Below are 20,912 nucleotides of genomic sequence, written 5' to 3' on the forward strand. Positions count from 1 at the left end.
ATTAATACAAGACATTAAAGTAAATACTCAGAAACACACCCCAGGAAAATACGCATGCTTTCAAAACATCCCTTGCTTATTTATTCAAAATATCCGTGACACTCTCGGCACTGTCTGCAAGCACTTACAGAAAGTTTTAGGTCAATTTTAAATTCAGTTTATAATGTATTAAAGTAATGCATTAATACTTATGTCTTGGGCTTCCTTTTAAATAGAGACACCATGTGTACAGCCCTTGATGGAAATCAGCTTCGGCAGAGGGGAATGAGAAAGGACAAATCGAAGCTGCCAATTAAGTTTTGATGTGCTCTAACTTTGCTGTGCTTGGCCGTCAAACACAGTAGGATAAGCTTGATTCCTGGAAACACTGTCTACTAGTATTCGTTACTATGGGTACATTCCCTCTGCACACTGTGAAGGCTGCCTTGCCTAACCAGTAGGAGCCAATGCATGTTTATGCCATGTTTCATGATGACCTGGTAATATGCAATCCATTCAGGACTACTTCCTTGAAGCTTTTATTGGACAAAACAGAAGCCACACTGTGCATAGAATTTAGAGTCCATCAGAGAAGAGCATATTTTGCTTATGGTTATTGGGAACATTTCAATCCACATCTGCACTATGATATGTTATTAGTCACCTCCTATAGCACTGTGTTGGAGACTGCTCCATAATCTCAACAGGGTGCAACAAGAGTACCAGGAACAATTACCAAATGTCGCTTGAGCAAGTCAAGAGAGATCATAAGGAGGTTATATAGCTGCAAACTCTGACTTTTTTTTCCCTTTCCCCACACACTGACACTGATACTGATGTAAAATCAAGATACTGATCAGTGCTGAAATGGAGAGAAAGTATGGTTTGATAATAGGTAGCTTCACCTCCAAATCTAAATGTCATTCTGCTTTGATTTTCTGAGCAGTTTGTTTGTATGTTAACCCAATGTTGATGGGATCTTTGTAAAAGGTGAAGGATACAGCTTCTACCATTGCAAGTTCCTAGCTGTATAGGACATACAGCACACAAAAGCTACCACTAGCCTCAGCTTTCTTGGGCAGGTGTGTGTGTGTGTGTGTGTGTGTGTGTGTGTGTGTGCATACATTCTGTTCTCACCATTGACAGTAGTTATGTTCTGTAAACTCATTATGAACAATGAATTAGTGATAGTTGAAAACTTGCTTCTGGAAGAAATGCTAGGGAAGGCTCACCTGAGCATCTGTTCACAGGCTTCTCTGTCAACCAACCAGCAAATAACTATGGTTTATGTGTGGCTATGTTTGGTGCATTATATTCCACCAGCATTGACCATTCATTGATGCTGAACTCACAGCCAGGGCTAAATACACAGTCCAAGCCTAAACAGAGCTTGCCTAGCACATCTTAGTGGTCCTAAACAGAACTATAGTCTTCACTGAGCACACAAAGTTCCAGAATACTTTAAACAACACCTCATTCAAGAATAATATTTAAAGCAACAGCGACAACAACAACAAAAAATGCTAAGAGAACCATATAAAGGGGGTTTGCTTACAATATGGAAACTTAAACAGAACATAGAAAATGTCCATTGAGAAAATCGAATCTATGTATATGCACAAATGAGTAAAAATTTGTCAAGTGTTGATTTGGGATTACAAATAAATTTGGAAAATAGGTGAATTCACAAATGTGGAATTTCTGAATAGTGAAGATCAATCATGTTTGTATTTCCCCTCCTACTCTGTGTGTTTGTGTGTGTAGGGAGGAAGAAGGGAGAGAGAGAGAGAGAGAGAGAGAGAGAGAGAGAGAGAGAGAACAGAGAGAGTGTGTGTAAAGCTGTAGCCTTTAACTGGCTTCAAAGTTTATATTCAGTTCAGTCATTGGGGTAGAATAATCACAAACACTATACTTAAAAGACAAACTGGATGTATAAGAGCAAAGTCAATAGGTGAAATTACACGATGAAATTAAAAGATGGATATTTATAATACTTAAGAAAGGTATATTTAAAAGGTAAGAATTTTTTGAGTTTTTGAGATGGGACAGATTTTGTCTTAAAAGGATGTGGCATGTAGGATTTCTAAGTAAAGATGTAGAGTGAGTGATATGGTTTGAGGGTGGGACGAATGTTCTAGGTCCTTGTAGTTTCTAGAACCTTAAATTTATGAAAGCAAAGATGAGGAACAAATAAAAACAGGGGCCTCTGGGCTATGGTAGGATCGAGGTTTTTATTTTCTACTTAAAAATACAACTTGTCTGACCTTCGTGTTACGATTAGAGATCCAGGCTCCAAAAGAATAATAGCTTTGCCTTTTAAGCATGTGTATATTTAGCTAAATTAAGCACGGGTACTCTACACTGATGGGAAGTTGATAAATTTACTTCTTGGTTATTCCGCCATTCCTGCCTCACACAAGAGAAATGAAGGATTGCAGGTTTCCCTGCCCTGCCCCGCCCCCTTCCTGGCAGTCTTGGAGAATGGGGGCAGAGTTTTTTTCATAAAATCACTCTCTCTCTCTCTCTCCTGAGAATAAAGGTAAGAAAATTACTGGAGCCATAGCAAATATTAGCCGAGGTATATTACTGACTTTTCCCAAGAGAGTGAGGACTAAATAAAGTCACCGTGCAGCCTTCAGGGTTGTGGCATAGTCAGGAGCAGTGTGAACTTGCCCTGAGAATACGAGTATGATTAAACTCTGTGCTGTCATCGAAAATTGAGTGCTACAGCCATGTCCACAAAGGGTTTTAATATCTTCTATTAAATGCCCTATTTAAGCATATAAATATTAGCCTGTTGCTTGTATCCAAGTTCTTATTTATCAAAAGATGATAAGCAGGTTGGTGTCACTGGTTGTGATAACAGAACTAAGCAATATCCTTGGGATGTGATCAGCAACAGTTTTGCACAAGTCTGGACAATAAATATTTTTGGCTTGGTGCCATAGTCTTTTCACCAACACTCAAGTCTCCTGTCCCCCCTATCAGTGGACTTGGAAAGGGGCACGGTGGAGATGAGGGAGGGAGGGAGGGACTGGGAGGGAATGAGGGATCGGGACACGGCTGGGATACAGAGTTAATAAAATGTAACTGATAAAAAAATAATAATAAAATAAAAAAACACATCCTAAACCACACAAAATACTGTCAACATGCTAGCACTATTAAATTTTATTTCCCAGAATTAATTGCTGAATTTTTAAATAATTTTACATTATTTACCCTCTTGGTATTCTATCAATTATTTTAAAATGTATCAGCCATCATTACCTTATGAAACTTTGCAAACTACATAGGGTATAGTTTGTATACCACCCCCTCCAAACATACATACATACACACCCATGAAACAAAGATATTAAACACATTTAAGGGGATGAGAGGTGCCCTTGGGTTGGGCTAGGCATGGAATGTCCGCCAGCAAAGAAGACAAGATTCTTGGTTTCCGAAATTCTCAGGTACTGCCCCAAAGAATGTACTCCATAGAAAGTGGCGTCCTAGGCTTTGGCTATTTCTGCACCCTGGAGCTTCACCCCACAATGTGTCCTATCACTCAAAGCTTGAAGCACCAATGTTGCTTTCTAAGCATTACCACTTCCGCTTACATTCTTAATTCTGTTCTGCCTGCACAGCTCTCCCTGTATTTGGTTAAGTTAATTCTCATTGGCATTCAATTTGCTATGTGTCACTAACATTTTCTTGTGTAAAAGATAAGGGCTAAGAAACCTAAGTAGAACAGAGGACACTGAAAACAGCCCAAACTAGCATCTGGGCTCCTGGCCATTTGGTCATCACTCCAGTAATGCTCTAAAGGGTAGGTAGAAATTTTATTATGAAAATTATAGCAATAAAAATAGTTGATACATTAAAAGTGGCATTTGCATATGGGTTTGCATATGGCAAACAATATGGTTTGGTTTTTCAAAGCTAAATTGCTCCTTTCTGAGAACTAATCAATTTTTACTCCATATGCTTCATGGAATTTTTTTCATTAAGCTATGTATTAGAACTGTATTTTGGACATATGAGAACAGCTAATCCCTGATATGTTTTAAGACCCTATTTGTACGAAGAATTCAAAGTGGAGTATTTATTTGATTTATCTATCTCAGGATCCTAGAAACCAATCACTTATCGACATTACATCTATCAAGCTGGCAAGACCCCAAAGTGCTCAGAGTCCCACAAAAGTTAGTAATGGACAAAGCAAGATTCAAACCAATGATTACCTAGATTACTAAACTATGACGGCTTCCTGTTATTTATGACGCGCCATGTTAGTAAATAATTTTCAGAGAGTTTGGAGCCATAGACTTTCCAGAACCCAAATAAAAATTAGAAAGTGAATTAAGGTGTCGATGGTATAGCTCAATGGTAGAGTGCTTGTCTACCATGCACACAGCCTTGAGTTTGATCTCTAAACTACAAAAACACGTCCTTAAAAAAAAAGTCTTTGAGAGAGCCCCAGTCAATGTCAATGTTTAGGGGTGCAACACCATGTTTTGCTAACAGGAAAGCTAACCAGTCATCACTGGAAGTCAATCTACTTTATTGCACACCAATCTAGCCAGTTTGATTATCTGGTTTTCAAGGTCAAAACATCATATGATAGAAAGTCAGGGAGATCTTAGAAAACAGCTAATTTCATAGCTTAACAACTTGAAAAGACAGACAATAATTATTATCTAAGATGCAAAATATATGGCAGTCTGAGGCCATTTAGTGTCACTTTATACTTCCTTTTATATTGTGCTAAAGTAGTTAATTTTCAAAATTAAAATGAGTCATCAAGAAATGCTTAAATGCTGCTTATTCTGCTTTGCTTATAAAAGCAGGAAAGTTTGCACAAAGATGTTGAATTTCTAAAAATTCAAAGCTGGCTTAAAATGTTAAAGTTTATAATCATAAAAAAGTATGTATCAGTTGCAAGCAAATATTATTCTACTGGGTAGCAATATCAAGCATTTTTTCACATACAGAGCAGTTAAAGTCTGGAGAACAGTTGTCTCATTTGGCATCAGGACACTAACAGGGCTGTTATGAAGGACAAGATCTTCACATGCTAAGTGCCAAAGTTGAGCCAACAAACATCTTACTGAAGGTTGAATTCTTGGCACCACCATACTACAGGAAAGATGTGACAAAAAAAAAAAAAAAAAAAAAACAATTTTCAAGAAAATCAACAATCATCTTTAAATTTAGATTTGAGACAGAAGAAAGGGGACGCAAGGCTGTAGTTGGGGAAAATTAAGAAATGTAAGAAAGTAAACAGTGGATTCCACAAAGTATGGAGGTAAAAATTAGAGTGTATCATCCTCTAAGATGATAAGGCCAGAGTTTGCCTTACCCAGGGACTGGACAGCTCAGGCATGGACTCACACCTACAAGGTGCAGTTCTTCCTGTGCCTCCATCTACTCCAATTACTTTGATTCTCCAATTCCTGGCTTCACTCTTTTCTTTTACTTTTTTTTAAACACTGGGAAGCAGGGTTGTGAGTGTTTCCAATTCTTTTACTCTTGATAGACCTCAGCTTTTGATTAAAAAACAAAACAAAACAAAGCAAAAAACAAACAAACAAACAAAAAACAAAAAAAAACCTTCTCACAGGATTTCTCTTTAGTCTAAGCTTTTGATTCAATACACTTTTGTACTTATTTATTCATTTTTCTGATACAGGGACTCCTGTAGCTCAGTCTGGTATCTTTATACGAGCAACTTACCTTGAACATCTCATCCTGTCTCCTCCACCTCTCGTTCTGTGATTACAGGTGTGTGTAATCAAGACAATTTCTGTGGTTTTAGAGATTAAACCCAGAGCTATGTGCCTGCTGGACAAGCACTGTACCAACTGAACTATAGCCCCAGCATTCCTCAAAAAAAAAAAAATCTACAACCAAATTTTAGCTAAACTTAATACTATAAGTCTTGTGAAATGTGAAAACAAGTTTCTTAGGTAAAAATCCTCTGGAGGGAAAAACAGAACAAAAAAAAATTTGCAGCAGTAATACCAAAATTTCAGGTACAAATTGAATGTTGGTGATTGCATATGTCTGATTGTTGTTAAAGTCATTCCCCGATATTTGCAGACTCCACAGAAAAACCTCTAGTTAATTGTGAAACACTATAGATTTCTTAAGCATTTGCTCTCTTATCTTAAACTTGAAGAGCTGTTTCCATTGGCAAAGAAACAGAGTCCCTGAACGACCTCTAGCCTTGTATCCATCTACAAATGAATTTTTCGTAGTGCTTTTGGTTTTGAGCCCTTTTTTCATAAGACCATCTGTAACTGTTTCTCAACACACAAATATTCTTAACATAATAGCCCTGAAGAAATGGTCATGTCCTGTCCTTTTTTAATTTCCCCTGATTGGGGGTAAAACCAGAAGGAATGAGATTTATATCTTTGAAAAGCATTTACACTTGGTACAATTACTCATTTGAAAAAGGAATGTTGGTGAAAATGAGGCAATACAGTGAAATTCACTGTATTGCTTTTTTTTTTTTAACTAAATCATCATTTCACCTTGTTGAACCAGCTAAATGTAAAGGTCACAAAAGTTAGAACTTCTATGTGACTAGTTTGTTGCTATTTCAACATCTTCTATGAAAAAATAAATATCCAACTTAAATATATGTCGTATAAATGAAAGAATCAGTCCAGCAATACAATGCCTTATCATACAACACTCTAATACTCACATAGTAATGATATTTCTGTTACTGACTAAGCTTATGCACAATGATAGTTTCATAAGACTGTTGCCAAGTGATGTCATAGCCATTTTAGGTTGCATAAGAACAAGCTATGTTTGAATGACAAAATTGCCTAATGGTGCTTTTCTCAGAATATATGTTCATCATTAAGCAATGCATGAGTATACACTGAATTAAATATATCCAGATTCATTAAATACACAACAGAAATATAAAACTCTTTTGAATAATCTTTAAAAGAATTCACACACACACACAGAGAGAGAGAGAGAGAGAGATGGATAAATATATATGTTGTATGGGCTGCAAACTGAAATTCTGGAGTACAAACTCTTCCTACTGGTGACCTTGAAAAACCACCCTAAAATATCTTGAATTTAATTCATTTATTTTAAAGTAGAGATGAGTGTAGAATCTACCTCATGAATGTAGGAGGTGACATGACTGTTCTTGCTAATCATCTATTGACTTTCAGCCCAGATCTGCCCTTCAGCGCTGGTCAATGATATTGCAGAATGATTCTATAAATGACATTTTCAGAGCTTTGCCAGTGATAATCACAATAGGATCTTCTAGGAAGAGAAAAAGAAGGCAACTGTAGGGGAGGAGGAGGAAAGAAAGACTTCCTTCTGCTTCTTGCTCTTTTGTAAGTTCTATTTGAATTTCCAGCTTATTTTTAAAACACTGTACCCTTAGAGATATATTCAGCCATCTACTTACTTTCTTAGAAAATGAAGCAATAGCTCTTTTGGACTTTCCATCAAATTTATAGGATATCAGCTGCAGCCCAAATAAAACTTCTATTCAACTATCTGGGCATCCTCCTCTGATCTACCAGACTCTAGACACAAGTCTCTAATGTTCTCTGGTCACAAAGGAAGGTAAAGAATATGCAGCAGCTTTGTGTGGTGACATCTCCAGGTGTTTATTTTTACTTTAGCCTCTTAAATCTATGTAGGCAATTCTCTGCATTAAATTGCCTCTGTGGTTACTGTTTTCTTTATTGGACCCTGATATGTAATAAATGGGCACCTGCAAGTCTTTAAAATAGTGCAGAAAGTACAGTAAATGCTGAATAGCCATGAAAGTTCTTATGAAATTGCTTTTCTGTTGAACATGACAGGAGCATGTGACACATCATTTTCAAGAATAGGATAAAACAAGCAGAAATTAAGTGTTGGGAAAAGTGAACACAAATGAAACACACAACTTTACAACTGGAAAATAATACATAGCAGGAATAAAATAACCACTCACTGAAGGGAACAAATGATGTAATTCTCTGATTCTTTGTTGTGATGAAGCTTACATGAATGGTGGACATGAGCAAATACTGATGTTACACATGTCCTAGCACAGAAATTCAACATTTCAACTGTTTATACTCTATTCAAAAAACCAAATCCACCAGTGTGGGGTTAGTTGCTGGGTTAATGTTTTTGTTCCTCTTTAGCAACTTGTCTGATACTAGGTAATATATTAAGTGATAGAAAATTATCAACATTCAACAGGCTTAAACGTCCATGATTAAAATACATATAGGATTGGTGTAGAAGGGTCCTGTCTTTGCTTCCAGATTATTATCTTGTTGCACCCTCCGATTGATGATACCTTCACCTTGCAGAGGGAACAGAAGGCTAAGAAAGCACTTGTTTTAACTTCACTTTTTATAAGAGCTGTTACTCTCATTCAATAAGGTAGAGTGCTTATAACTTTTTGACCTCTTAAATGCTGTTTCTAAATGCTGTTCTTAAATGTTTCATGGTGGATGAGTTCCAACATGAATTTGGGGTCACCATTATTCAAACCATTGCAGGTATCACAGCAAGTATAATGTTGCCATTTAAAGTTCTTAATCCCTTATTCTCACATCTTTTGCAGGATCCTTTGGAACAGTTGGAAATGGTGCCAAGGATCCTCTCAAGAGACTTACTGTGTAGTGATCCAGAGCTACCTAACAGTAGTTACAAAACTATTGTTGAGTGAGAAACTTGGTTATGTAATGCTAGGACTGTGGTCCCTGTGTGGTTTAATAGATCTTTTCTAACTACGGAGAGACAGGACAAACAGGAAGCACTGGGCACAGTTCCTAGAATGAAGAATTTATGCTACTGTAGAAAACAATGCTCTTAGGGGAGTGAAAAGCTGATTCATTTCACTTTCTTTTCTCCAAAAAGGACCTGCCTGTTAGTCACACCACATATTTTTCTAATCTTCATAACTTTTGACTAAGTCATACATGCTGTCATTATGTGTCCTTTACCTAGTCATCCTTCCAAACCCAAATCTTGCTGTTCTATAAAGCAACCTCTGATCTTTCAATGACCAATTTACACACTATCATTCTATAGGGTTTTGCTACTACTAATATGGTTTGATTCTTATTTCCAGTTTATGATTTATTATCTTACAGATTATATGCCTCTTGGAAAAGAATCTCTTTCAGTTAAGATATCTTTATTTCTAAAAGACTATATATGAGATTCTACATGAAGGTGTTCTAAAATTGGTTTTGGTGCTAAAGGAGAATAGTGAGATGTTCGTATTGAGAAAGGAAGATCCAAAGTGGAAAAAAAAATAAAAAATGAAAAACAAAACCACACACACACACCCAAATTTGAATATGCCAATTTGTCCCCTTAACAAAACTACAGTAAGACCACCAATGCTTTTAAAATATTTGAAAACCCTTGGACAAAAGAGATTTTATAAATGTAGATAAGGTGAAATGTTTCCTAAAAGAAAAAATTATGATGTTAGACATTTTGCTAATAACCTGAAACAGACAATTAAAATTACAGCTGTATTTTTATTGTACAATAAATGAAAGTTTAGCGTATAGTTAGAGACTATACTCAAATGGCTGAATTCAGACTTCATATAATTTTTTTTTATTTTAAACATTTTGAGGATTTCTCTTTTCATCTAAAATTAGTAGATGAGAATGGCAGGTTCCTGTAAAGAATTTGCTCTAAAAGCTGAAGTATAGTCAAGTACCTAAATTATTCAAAGTTCTTCAATCTTCACTAATGATTTTTTTTTTTATGTGAAGGAGCAGAAACAGCATTTTCTTCCAGGGAATCTGGTTAAATTTTTAGCTGAGGCCTTGAAACTAACCAGTTTTAAAATTCTCTGCATATCTTCCTGCTCATCTGAACAGGAGACTTTAAAATATGTCATCTTTATGTTTCTTTACATGAGAAATGAAAGAAGTGCTTTGAAATGGAAATTTCTTTTCTAGCATGAACAGCCTCAATGATTGTGTAACTAACTGTTCCAAGGTGGGGACTTGACATTTCTCCAGTAATTGTTGAACTCAAAGAAACCTTTTGAACTTTCAAAGGCAATTGAATGAGCCAGCTAACAATTACAAAATCAGGGTAGTTTCTAGTGTAGTTGGCTGAATTCTTGTAACCCCCAGTTCTCTTAAAATCCTCTTTCTAACAGGCTACATCACTTAGCAGTCCAACTATCTTATATAGGCTCTTTGTATGCCATATGTGTCTCAAAAATACACTTCGACCTTAACTTCAGTTTGGGAAACATATTTCAAGCCGTGTTCCATTTTCTTACTTTGGAGTCTATGGTAGTGGAAGCTTTTGCATACTTAATTTCCGGCTAGTGCTTCATAAATTACTTAAACTGCTCTTTTACTAGGAACGAAGAGAAAGTTATGAACATTAAAGTTTCTTAAATATTACACCAATAGTCTTAGGTTTTGTTTCCTGGCTGTTCATAGGAGTGTTGGTGCATTATTTGCTAAGAATGTGAAGACAGAATCTTGTCCTTGTGTGATGAATCCTATACAAATCTTACTAAGGATCAGCCTGACAAAACGTGCTCAGTTAAAGTTTTCTCATAGCAATAATACAGGCGAGTAGGGTGAAATATTGATCGAATAATCAAGAGAATTAAAACCAATGCCTACTTTGCCATTGATTTCACACAAGTACATGCTTTTATGTTTGTTTTTGCTTATAATTATGATCAGGAACGAGGCATAGTTGCTATGATCTTTTGTACTTTATGGAACCAAATCATAGTTAGTAAGCGAGCTATTATTACTCCTACCACTGGAGAAGAGTTTGCTCAGGTCCTCTTTGCTGCTTGAGGGATGTTTATGAAAGTCCACCATGAAAGAGCTTACTAAAGTTCTGAGACTATCAGCAAACCTCTGTTCCCAGGATAAAATCACACCATAAACAGTATTGCCAACTATTTAAACTTACTTCTATCTCTTACATAAAAACTTTACAATTATTCATATAAGTGGGATACCATGTGTTTGGATAGCGGTATACATTAAGAATATTCTTTTAAATTAGTTCTTTTATAATTTCTTACAATGTATTTAATCAGACTTAGCCCCCTTCTCCAATTACTCCCAGATCCACTCTTTCTTTTCTACATGCCTAACTTTGTGTCTCCTTTTTCTCCTACACATCATGTCCAACTTCTATTTCCCATACACTTTTATATGTGTAGACATCCACTGGAACAGTCTACCAAAGGCCATACTGTTAAAGAAAACTGATTCTCCCTCTCTCAGCAGATTTCCATGCAAATAGCTCCTCAGCTAGGAGCTTCCTTTTTCAGTAGATAGTGATTAACACAGAGACACACACCTGGTTAGGGAGCAGAGAATAGGAGCCTTTAACGTCTAATGCTCTGCCTGTCTTTACCATACACCCTGCTCCAATGGTTTAGAGATCACTGTGGGAGAGAAGGCAGAAAGGCTGTAGGAGTCAGAGATAGTGAATGAGGACATGGAATACTGTTTTCCAGAAACAAAAGGGCAGTTGTACGTAATACCTTTCAGTGACTTTAAGAAGATCCATAGACCTGTACAACCTCAAGCCAGACAAAAATCCAAGAATGAAGAGGAGAAATGGTCAGGAGGTATATCATGTTTTTGTAGATGATAGAATGAAAGCATTTAAATGTTCAGTTTCTTCATATCATTACCAGGAAAATCAATCTGTAGATAATTTAGCAGGATAGACTTCACCTCTATGTTATATAACTGTAGCAGTTTGCACCGTATTATGTTTTCCGAATCAAGAAAATGCAAAGTACTAAAAGATATCAATGTAAAAAGAGAAAATAACTGCAGTTGCATAGGTATTCATGTAATAGGATGAAGAAAGCACTTTAGTAAGAAGATGGTAAATGTAAACCATAGCAGGTAGGAGAATAAGTGCTTTTCCTTGGTCTTAAAAGCGAGTCTTGAGAGGAGATGGCAGAGCTGACAGAGCACTCAGAGAGGAGGAGAAATTTCCCAAAGAGTCATTTAGGTAGACTGATTGGAAGGTGTTCCAGTTAGAAGGAACAAAATATCTAAAAGTAAAACAGTATGAAGTAGCATAAAACTGAAAGACTAGAAGACTTCAGGGAAAAACTATAGAGCCTACTGCCACTTGGTAACTTCTAAATTTATAATTCTAGGCAAGAAGAATTCTCCAGTGCTCTCTTAAAACCATGGGATAATTATCATATTTGCCTTTTGATGAGATCACCGTGGCTGTGTGAATGATTAAGTCCCTCCATATTATAGCCAAAATGAGCAATCTGGAGACTCCAGTGGTTGCTGAAGCCTTCGTGAAAAGGTTAAGGGAATAAAAGCTAGGAATGAATATGAAAGACTCCAAAAACAACACAGAAATATAACAATGGTATCAAATGAGACTGATTCAATTTTCTATTATGTAATTTGCTTAGACATTTTAATAGTCTCTGGGGATACAACTAAATTGAACAGATATGGAGCTTACCATCTACAGGAGAGGCAAAATAGAAAACAAAGCTTGACAGAAGAATGTTAAGTGCAGTGATGGCGTAATGTCGGTTACTGTGGCAGCAGAATATCAAGTCTAAAAATGCACACAGTAATCAAGTTATATTTTGCAGGAGAAAAGAAGTGAAGAAGGGTGGAGGGGATGTTTTCAAGAAAATAAGAGTTCTTGGAAGGCCTAAGGGTGAGAAATGGCCTTAAGAGAAAGAAGCTAAGCGAAAAAGTATGGAGATATTAAGGAGCAGGAGAGATAAAAAAGAACCCAGGGTAAGGCAGCATTTAGATTTCATCCTTGTTTTAAGTGTAGTACTGAGAATCTGGAGTGCTTTTCAATGTATAATAAGCTGGTTATTTCCATTGTGAGGATATTATTCTAGAAAACAACATAGGTAATTCACATAGGCCAGCGTCCAGCTTCCTGCTTCAATATCCAACACTTTTTTTTTTCAGTTTATTTTCCTCCCACTAAACCAGATGCTTCCTGAAAAACAAGAAAGCATCCTTCTTCTGTATTGTTGTCTTTCCTACAAATAGCTAAAAATTATTGAATAAAAAAATAAATAAATAAATGAAGAAATTAGGAGGCCATTACAGGATTTCCCAAAGGTAATGTTCAGGCCTTAATAAGCTAAAGTATAGATTATGGACATAAAGTTCTTCAGAAAGATTCAATATATATTTAAAATTAAAATTAACAGATTATCAAAACTGCTCATAATAAAGTCATGAGGCAAGAACAATTTTTTTTCTTATATAAAAATATGGTGTAATAGTGGTGTCTTTCTGAGCTGTCTCGCTTAGTCATCTAATATTCATTTCCCCTAACGCTGCTTTCCTCAGCTTGGTGTTCTTGTTTCTACTCAGACTACGGGTCACATTGTCCTGCAGACTGCAGTGAGCAGCCACCTTCAGATGCTCATATCTCTCCCTTGAGTCCCGTAAAATTAGAGTTAATGTCCATACCCTCCAAAGCTGTAACAAGAAAGGGATAGAAAAGTTTATAAATCAGAATAAGAAAACAAATGTAAAGCTCAAAAAAGGAGGACTTTTTGTTAGCTATCACCATTAAAAAATTACAACTAAGTATCATTTGCAAACATTTTTATGGAGACACGGTAGTACTCTGTAGTATGTCATAGTATGTTTCCAAGATGGCACATTTATGTCTGTAATGCACACACAAGTAAAGAATGCAGCCGGTATATGGTGACTAGTAAATTAGAGGTGCTAAGAGTAAGAGCAGCTGAATCTGTGGCAGAATAGTCCTGTGCAGCAGACAGAGGACAGGGAGAGAGGATGTTTAAAGCTGCGGCTGTCCTTTAGCTCGTCTCGGTAGGACTTTGGATCCCTGCTAATAGCCATGCCAATGCATGTCTAGGTTTTTCATCATAGTAATGTGATGCACACCAATTTCAGTGATTTTTTTTTCTCTACAACCTGCAGTTGGCAATATTCCTGAGCAGACATATCTAATACCCAACAGCTGAATGTATTTGTATTGGTATTCTAAGTGATCTAGGGTGCCAAATATGAAGAGTGCAGAAATATATTCCATTCGTCAAATAAACAGGACAGTTGTTTAACTTTCCCAGTCTTTAGGCTCTGAGCATTTTTATAACTTCTTTGCCAGAGGAAGTAGAGTAAAATTAGAACATGTCATCAGGAACGTTGGAGCTAGACAACCAGCACCAGCATTTCTTTTTCAAACTACCATGCTTACATCAATAGAAATACCAGAACAGCAAACGTCTTTCTTGTTCACTCGTGACATCAAGTGTAGCAGAATCCCACGGTTTTTTGTTTGTTTGTTTGTTTGTTTTTCTCTACAGTCATCTCGTCTGGACAGTTTAAGGTGTTGTAGAGAAGAAATTATAAAAAGTTAAACATATGGAAATATTACCAAAAAAAATTAAATTACAGGTAATAGTAGTCAAAACCTGAGATGTAAAAAGGCAAGAAAAATAAGGTAATTGGGAATAAACCATATACGTCTCTCTTCACTTGAAACCTCTGTGCATGTGTGCATATGCATGCACCTATGCATGCATGCATTGTGTTGTGACTGGTGTTAACGTCAGTAAAGAGAGACAGCAGGCATGTCTCAGTGTCAGATATGCTCTCTGAGTATCAAGTTAAGTACAGAACAAAAAAAGAAATAAAAAGGCAGCAAAAGAAAATCACAGAAAAAAAGGAGAAGCAGGGTGGCAAAAATGACCAACTCATAAGCTAAAGTGAGATGTCAATGGCACCGAAATGACATCAGGAAAACGTGAATTCACACTGGGTGGCAGGGTGATATCCCAACACATAAAATGGCACTACAGAACTAGACAGACAGAAAGGCCCCACTTTCTACCTGTGTTGGTGTCTCTCTTTCATGGCAATTTTATGAAATTAACAAGGAAATGGGACTTTAATTAGACCAGTTTTAATAGAAGGAGGAACCTTTTCAGATATTTTCCCGTAAGATACTGTAGGCCAAACTTTGGTACCATTATTGAAACTTACTGAAGTCAAAGTCACCTAAAAGATGCACCTACGGAGCAGGATGTGGTGAAGAGAGGAGCAGGATGGCTTATTGAAGAAATAGATGGCCCATTAAGTCTGACCAAAGCAAACCTAAGCCAAGACAAATGAGTAAACACATTAACATAAGACTGCTTTTGTACATCTTAGGAAACAAACCACACAAAATCTGTAAGTGCTTCATGTTGTCTAATTTCTGACTGCCCAGATAGGCTGCTTGGCTCCCTTGAAGGCTGTTAGGCAAACAATTAACAGTGAAAAATCTGTCAGCGGAATAGGAGATTTGCACATTAGCATTCTGTTTGGTGATGGATGGAATGAAAAGGTGATAGAGGTGAACAAGCTTGGACTTGAAGCTAGCTGTTCCCTCATTCATTATTTGGGTAGTTACCACTTTTCTGAATCTTAGTTTTCTCTTTTACAAAATAAAGAAAATGATATTAATGAATGTGTGTTGTAATAAGTAAAACGAAATAATTTGCTCATCCCTTACATAAGTTGGACATCGTCTGTAAGGCAATTGTCAATGCTTGTGACAATATTGATAGTCCAGGCAACCAACGGTGTCAGGCCTTGACTTCATGAAGCACTCTAATATTTTTTGTTGTTGTTGAATACATAAAATATGCACTCAGGATACAATTAAACAAAACCCTGTGTGTAAGCTTCAACCACCACAGGTACCAACTACAGCAGGCAAATGATTTGCAGCTAAACGAAAAAAAAGTAAGGATAATTTCCAGTTATCCACGCAAGCTTGAGGGCATAAGAAAGAGAGCTGATGAAAGAGGTATAATGTACCTAGCTTTCTCTTGTATCCACGGCTTGTTTAACAACCCCTGAGCTGGTTCGTTACAAACTCAGCAAGATCTCCTGAATTGAAGAAGCAGATACATGTTGTATTACCGTCCCCCTACTCTACCATGAACCTACTGTGAGTGTCCAGGGAGGTTTCTGTTTGAGGACAGTGATGATGATGATGAAGATGACGAAGATTTTAATAAATTAAACTTGTCTCTGGGATGGAGAGTAAGCAGAAAATTAACTTATTTTAAAAAGGATCTCACAACCTATGCTCATTGCCATGCTAAGCTTAGAGAAATGTTTTCCTCTTGTCACATAGCTATGGGAGCTGCCAAGAGTAAGGACCTTGAAATTGAGGATTCTCTTCCTTCTGTTTTCTGAAGTCCCTGGCATTTAATTCTAGCTCCTTGGGATGCTGTTTTGTCAACAGATAATGCTCCAGACTAATTATTTTCCTCAGAAGAGCCTTTGCAGAAACCCTGTGTAAATGCTGCAAAGCTTTTGATTTCTTTCTTTCCAAGATTCCACTGAGGTTGTTGCTATTACAGTGACAGCTATGTTGAGCTGGTCTCAAGTTCCAGAGGCCATCTCTAAGCTGAGGCATTAGAAGAGCTCCCGAGGAAGCATTGCTCAGTGCTGTAGAAATTAAAAATGTGATTACTCTGGAAATCTCCTGGACAGCAATAGCTCTGTCTCTGTACAAGACAGCTATTGTGAAAGCCTGAGTGGAATTGCACACTGAGAATTCAAGAGCCTGCTAGAATTCCTGGTATTCTGAAGAGCCGTGGCGAGGAAAGCTTGAGGGAATGAAGACAGAATAAAAATTCTGCTTGAAAAATGAGATAAAGAAAGCAAGGAAAATTAATTATGGAGATAGATTTCTACAATAATTGAGACTTTTCTCCAATATTTCAGAAAGAGAAAAGTGATTTCGTGACCAAAGATCAGTTTGTATTCATGTCAACGAGTGATGCAACAACAACAAAAAGCAATCAACTCTGTTTCCTGGAGTCATAGATATTTTAATCTTTATTTTATACTTAATATGTTCTTCTTTTTTGAAACAGGGATACAAAATCAGGAAATAAATAGGCAGATTTTAAAAGAAGATTATTAACTGGCTATTATGGGTTTGCTCTACTGCACAGTTATATATTTGGTCTTTGACTTTGGTCAATCCCTTGTGACAGTCAGACATCCTGCTCAGACCAGGACTTCACTGGGTATCCCATTAAGAGAAACGGAGAGTTTACACATAGAAATTACTAAAGCAGGATAATGAAAGGAGAGGGACTTCTTTAGTAGCAGATAACAGAAATGTCTTAGAACCCAAATTCAAGAAAGACAGTGGGCCTGAAAAAAAGTGGGAACTCGTAACCAGAAGGAACACCTGGCTCAGTCTCTGATTTTATTGGTTTAATCTCTGCCTCTTTCTTTTTCTTCATCATCATCATCATCATCATCATCATCATCATCATTTACAATTTATCCACTTTGTATCCTGGCTCTGGCCCCACTGGCTTGGTTGTCTGTCTCTTTCTATAAATGCTCCACTCAAAGGTCATCCAATGCTTCCCCCCTCATGATGCAATGATTCTAGTTGTTTTCAATTGACTCTAATAGTTGACTCATAGAAGGAGCAGAGGAGTGGTGGAGGGGAGAATGTAAAGAGAGGAGGAGAAGTGGGCATGAGGAGAATTATTTGAATTCTAGTGTTGGTTGTTCGTCTTTGACTTATTTAGACTTTCATTTTCTATGGCAACATATTCACATGTAGAAAATGCATCATGTTCTGCTGCACACAATGCCTCCCCTACAAAATGGTATATTTCCATTCCTAGGTCTCTCTAGATGAGCAAATGCTGGACTTTAGTCATTTCCAATGTTGTGAACATTACAGTGTTGAAGGACTCACTTGCAACCTCCAAAACTGCTGTCTCACAGGGCTCAACTCTCTTTTCCACTTCTTGTGAAATATCCAGCCTTTCTTCATACATTTAAAATATGTGCTGCCATGTGAGAAATAAAAAAGCCTCATGTTACAGGGACACGATTTCCATATATTTCTCCCATGCTAAATCTTTGTGACTAACCAAAACTGATAAGTGCTGTAACTGTAACATGTGTGCATCACATCCAAAGACTTAATATGGTAGTGTAATGAAAAACAACTAAATAATGTTAAAGTATATGTTAAAATAATAATAGTTTGATTATACTCTGTTTGATTGACTTTATTATTGAAATCCATTTCACCTGTTTCCTTGTATGACTTTATATAGCAACTGGAAACTCCCATATTACACATATGTAGCTCATATCTTGTCTGTTGTTCAGTACTGCTCCAGATCATCATTCCTAGGTCTTCACTATTACCAAAATCCCAACATTTCCAGAAGCAGCAACTTTCTTCAGACTGTCAATCATTATAATTAGAATATATATGAGTGTATATGTATATACATTCTAATAGGTATTCATTCCATAAATATACATATGTATATGTATTCATTCTTTTTTTTAATGGGCCCCTTTTTTATTTTTTTAATTTTTATTTTTTTATTTTATTAATTACACTTTATTCATTTTGTATCACCCCACAAGCCCTCAGCATTGCTTCACTCTTGTTTTTCCCTGTTAATCTGCTATTATTTCTATCCAAGTTCAGTTATCCTGCTGCAAGTGAAAACACCCCAATTACCAAATGTTGTTTCTTTCCTACCACCTCTACAACTGTTTCTGTTTCATCCCTTTATTTTATTTCTTTTAAAGATTGGGCCAATGTCTGAAATTTCTCTCCCATTGGAATATGAGCTCTGTGGAGAAAATTTTCTTTTGATTCACTATTGCCTCTTTTATGCCTAGAAGAGTGCCAATAGCTCATTACATGTTCAAGAGAAGATGGATGAATAAAAGAGCTAATGAATAAATGGATGTATGAGACAATGAACAGAGGCAGAGAAGTAATGAGCTCCTCTAGAATATGAGGGCAATGCCACATCCTGTAAGACACATACCAAATGACAATCACTGAAAATGCACTGTTTTAGAAAGCCTTATCAATGTTTCAGCATTAAATGCCTAAAACAGAAAGAGGAAAAGGCTGGCAAAATTAAGATATCCTCTACCACCTCCAATCCACATGTTATTCCTGAAGTCAGAATTTGTATTTTGCTGAATTCTGTAATTTGGTCACAGATGTGTAAGAAGGATGAGACTTTAACAGCTGCAAATTCAACATAAAATTTGGCTGATTTCTTGATCTGAATTTTACTAATTTCAGAATTTAAGGCAGCTAGAGCTCTCACAGGGAATTTTCACATTTGTCAAGCTGCACAATTCTTCTTTGAACTGGCTGATTATATACCTTTAATTTTTTTCTTTATTTTTTCTTTTCTTTCTTTTTTTTCATTAAGACTCACTATTAGCCTGTGCCAAGAAAATGCAAGAATCAGCTTATCATGACCTACCCTAAGTCAACTCATCCTCTGCTTTGAATGGAACAGCTGGTTAGTTTTTATTTTCTTTTTTTAATTTATTAATTTTATTTTTTAATTTTTATTTATTTATTTTATATTAATCACAGTTTATTTATTTTGTATCTCAGCTGTAGCCCCCTCTCTCATTCCCTCCCAATCCTACACTCATCTCCTCCCTGCCCCTCTCTAAGTCTACTGATAAGGGAGGTCCTCCTCCCCTTCCATCTGACTCTAGTTTATCAGGTCTCATCAGGACTGGCTGCAATGTCCTTCTCTGTGGCTTAGCAAGGCTACTCCTTGGTGGTGGTGAGGGGAGGGGCAGATCAAAGAGCTAGCCACTGAGTTCATGTCAGAGACAGTCCCTGTTCCCATTTCTAGGGAAACCCACTTGGATACTGAGCTGCCATGGGCTATGTCTGAGCAAAGGTTCTAGGTTATATCTATGCATGGTTCTTGGTTGAAGATACAGTCTCATAAAAGATCCCTGTGCCCAGTTATATTTGGTCCTTGTGGAGCTTCTGTCCTCTCCAGGTCATACTAACTCCCACTTCTTTCATATGATTCCCTGCACTCTACCGAAGGTTTGGTTATGAGTCTCAGCATCTGCTTTGATACCCTGCTAGGTAGAGTCTTTCAGAGGCCCTCTGTGGTAGGCTCCTGTCCTGTTTCTTGTTTTCTCCTACTTCCAATGTCTATCCCATTTGTCTTGCTAAGTGAGGATTGATCATCTTACCCGGGACCTCCTTCTTGGTTAAATTTTTATTTTCAACTTGATACAACCTGGAGTACTTAGGAAGAGGAACAGTCATTTGAGGAAATGCCCAGATCAGATTGACCTGTGGCCACATTTCTGATAGATTTTCTGATTGATTATTGGTGTGAGAAGGCCCGGCTCATTGTAGGTGGCACTATCGCTGAGCAGCTGTTTTGGATGATGTAAGAAAGTTTGCAGAACAGACCCGGAGAACAACAACAACAAAAAGCCAGTAACAACTTCCCTTCTAGTTTCTGTTCCAGGTTCCTTCCTTGAGTTACTGCCCTGACTTCTCTCACTAGTGGACTGTTGCCTAGAAGAAAAAACGGAAATATGCCCTTCCTCCCAAATTGCTTTGGCTCAAAATATTTTATCACACCTACAGAAAAACGCTAAAGCATTAAAGTTGTGAAAATTTCCCCACTGGTCTTTCACTTCCAGTTCCAATACTGGATGCATTTTACCATTTGGTAGCAAGGCATGCAAACTCACTTAAGAAAACTGCAGTGGTGGTGTTCAAGGTCTGAGTAGGTTCAGGAGACCATTGCCCCCAGGGGCGAGACGTGCTCCATGTAAATTGACTAACTCCATGTTTTCCTCCACTTTTGAAAGTCATTTAAGGTTCTTAAATTATTTTTTCCCTTTTTTTTTTAATTTTTCATCAATTACACTTTATTCATTCTGCATCCCCCCATAAGCCCCTCCCTCCTCCCCTCCCAATCCCACCCTCCCTCCTCCCTCTGCATGCATGCCACTCCCCAATTCCACTGATAGGGGAGGTTCTCCTCTCCTTTCTGTTACGCTCAGGATGCGAGGCTAAGCACTGCACTCAGGGTCAGCCGCTTTGGACCCAGAGAAGAGCAT

This window comes from Meriones unguiculatus, chromosome 17 (genome assembly GCF_030254825.1).
Source record: "Meriones unguiculatus strain TT.TT164.6M chromosome 17, Bangor_MerUng_6.1, whole genome shotgun sequence".
In the NCBI taxonomy this organism is placed as follows: Eukaryota; Metazoa; Chordata; class Mammalia; order Rodentia; family Muridae; genus Meriones; species Meriones unguiculatus.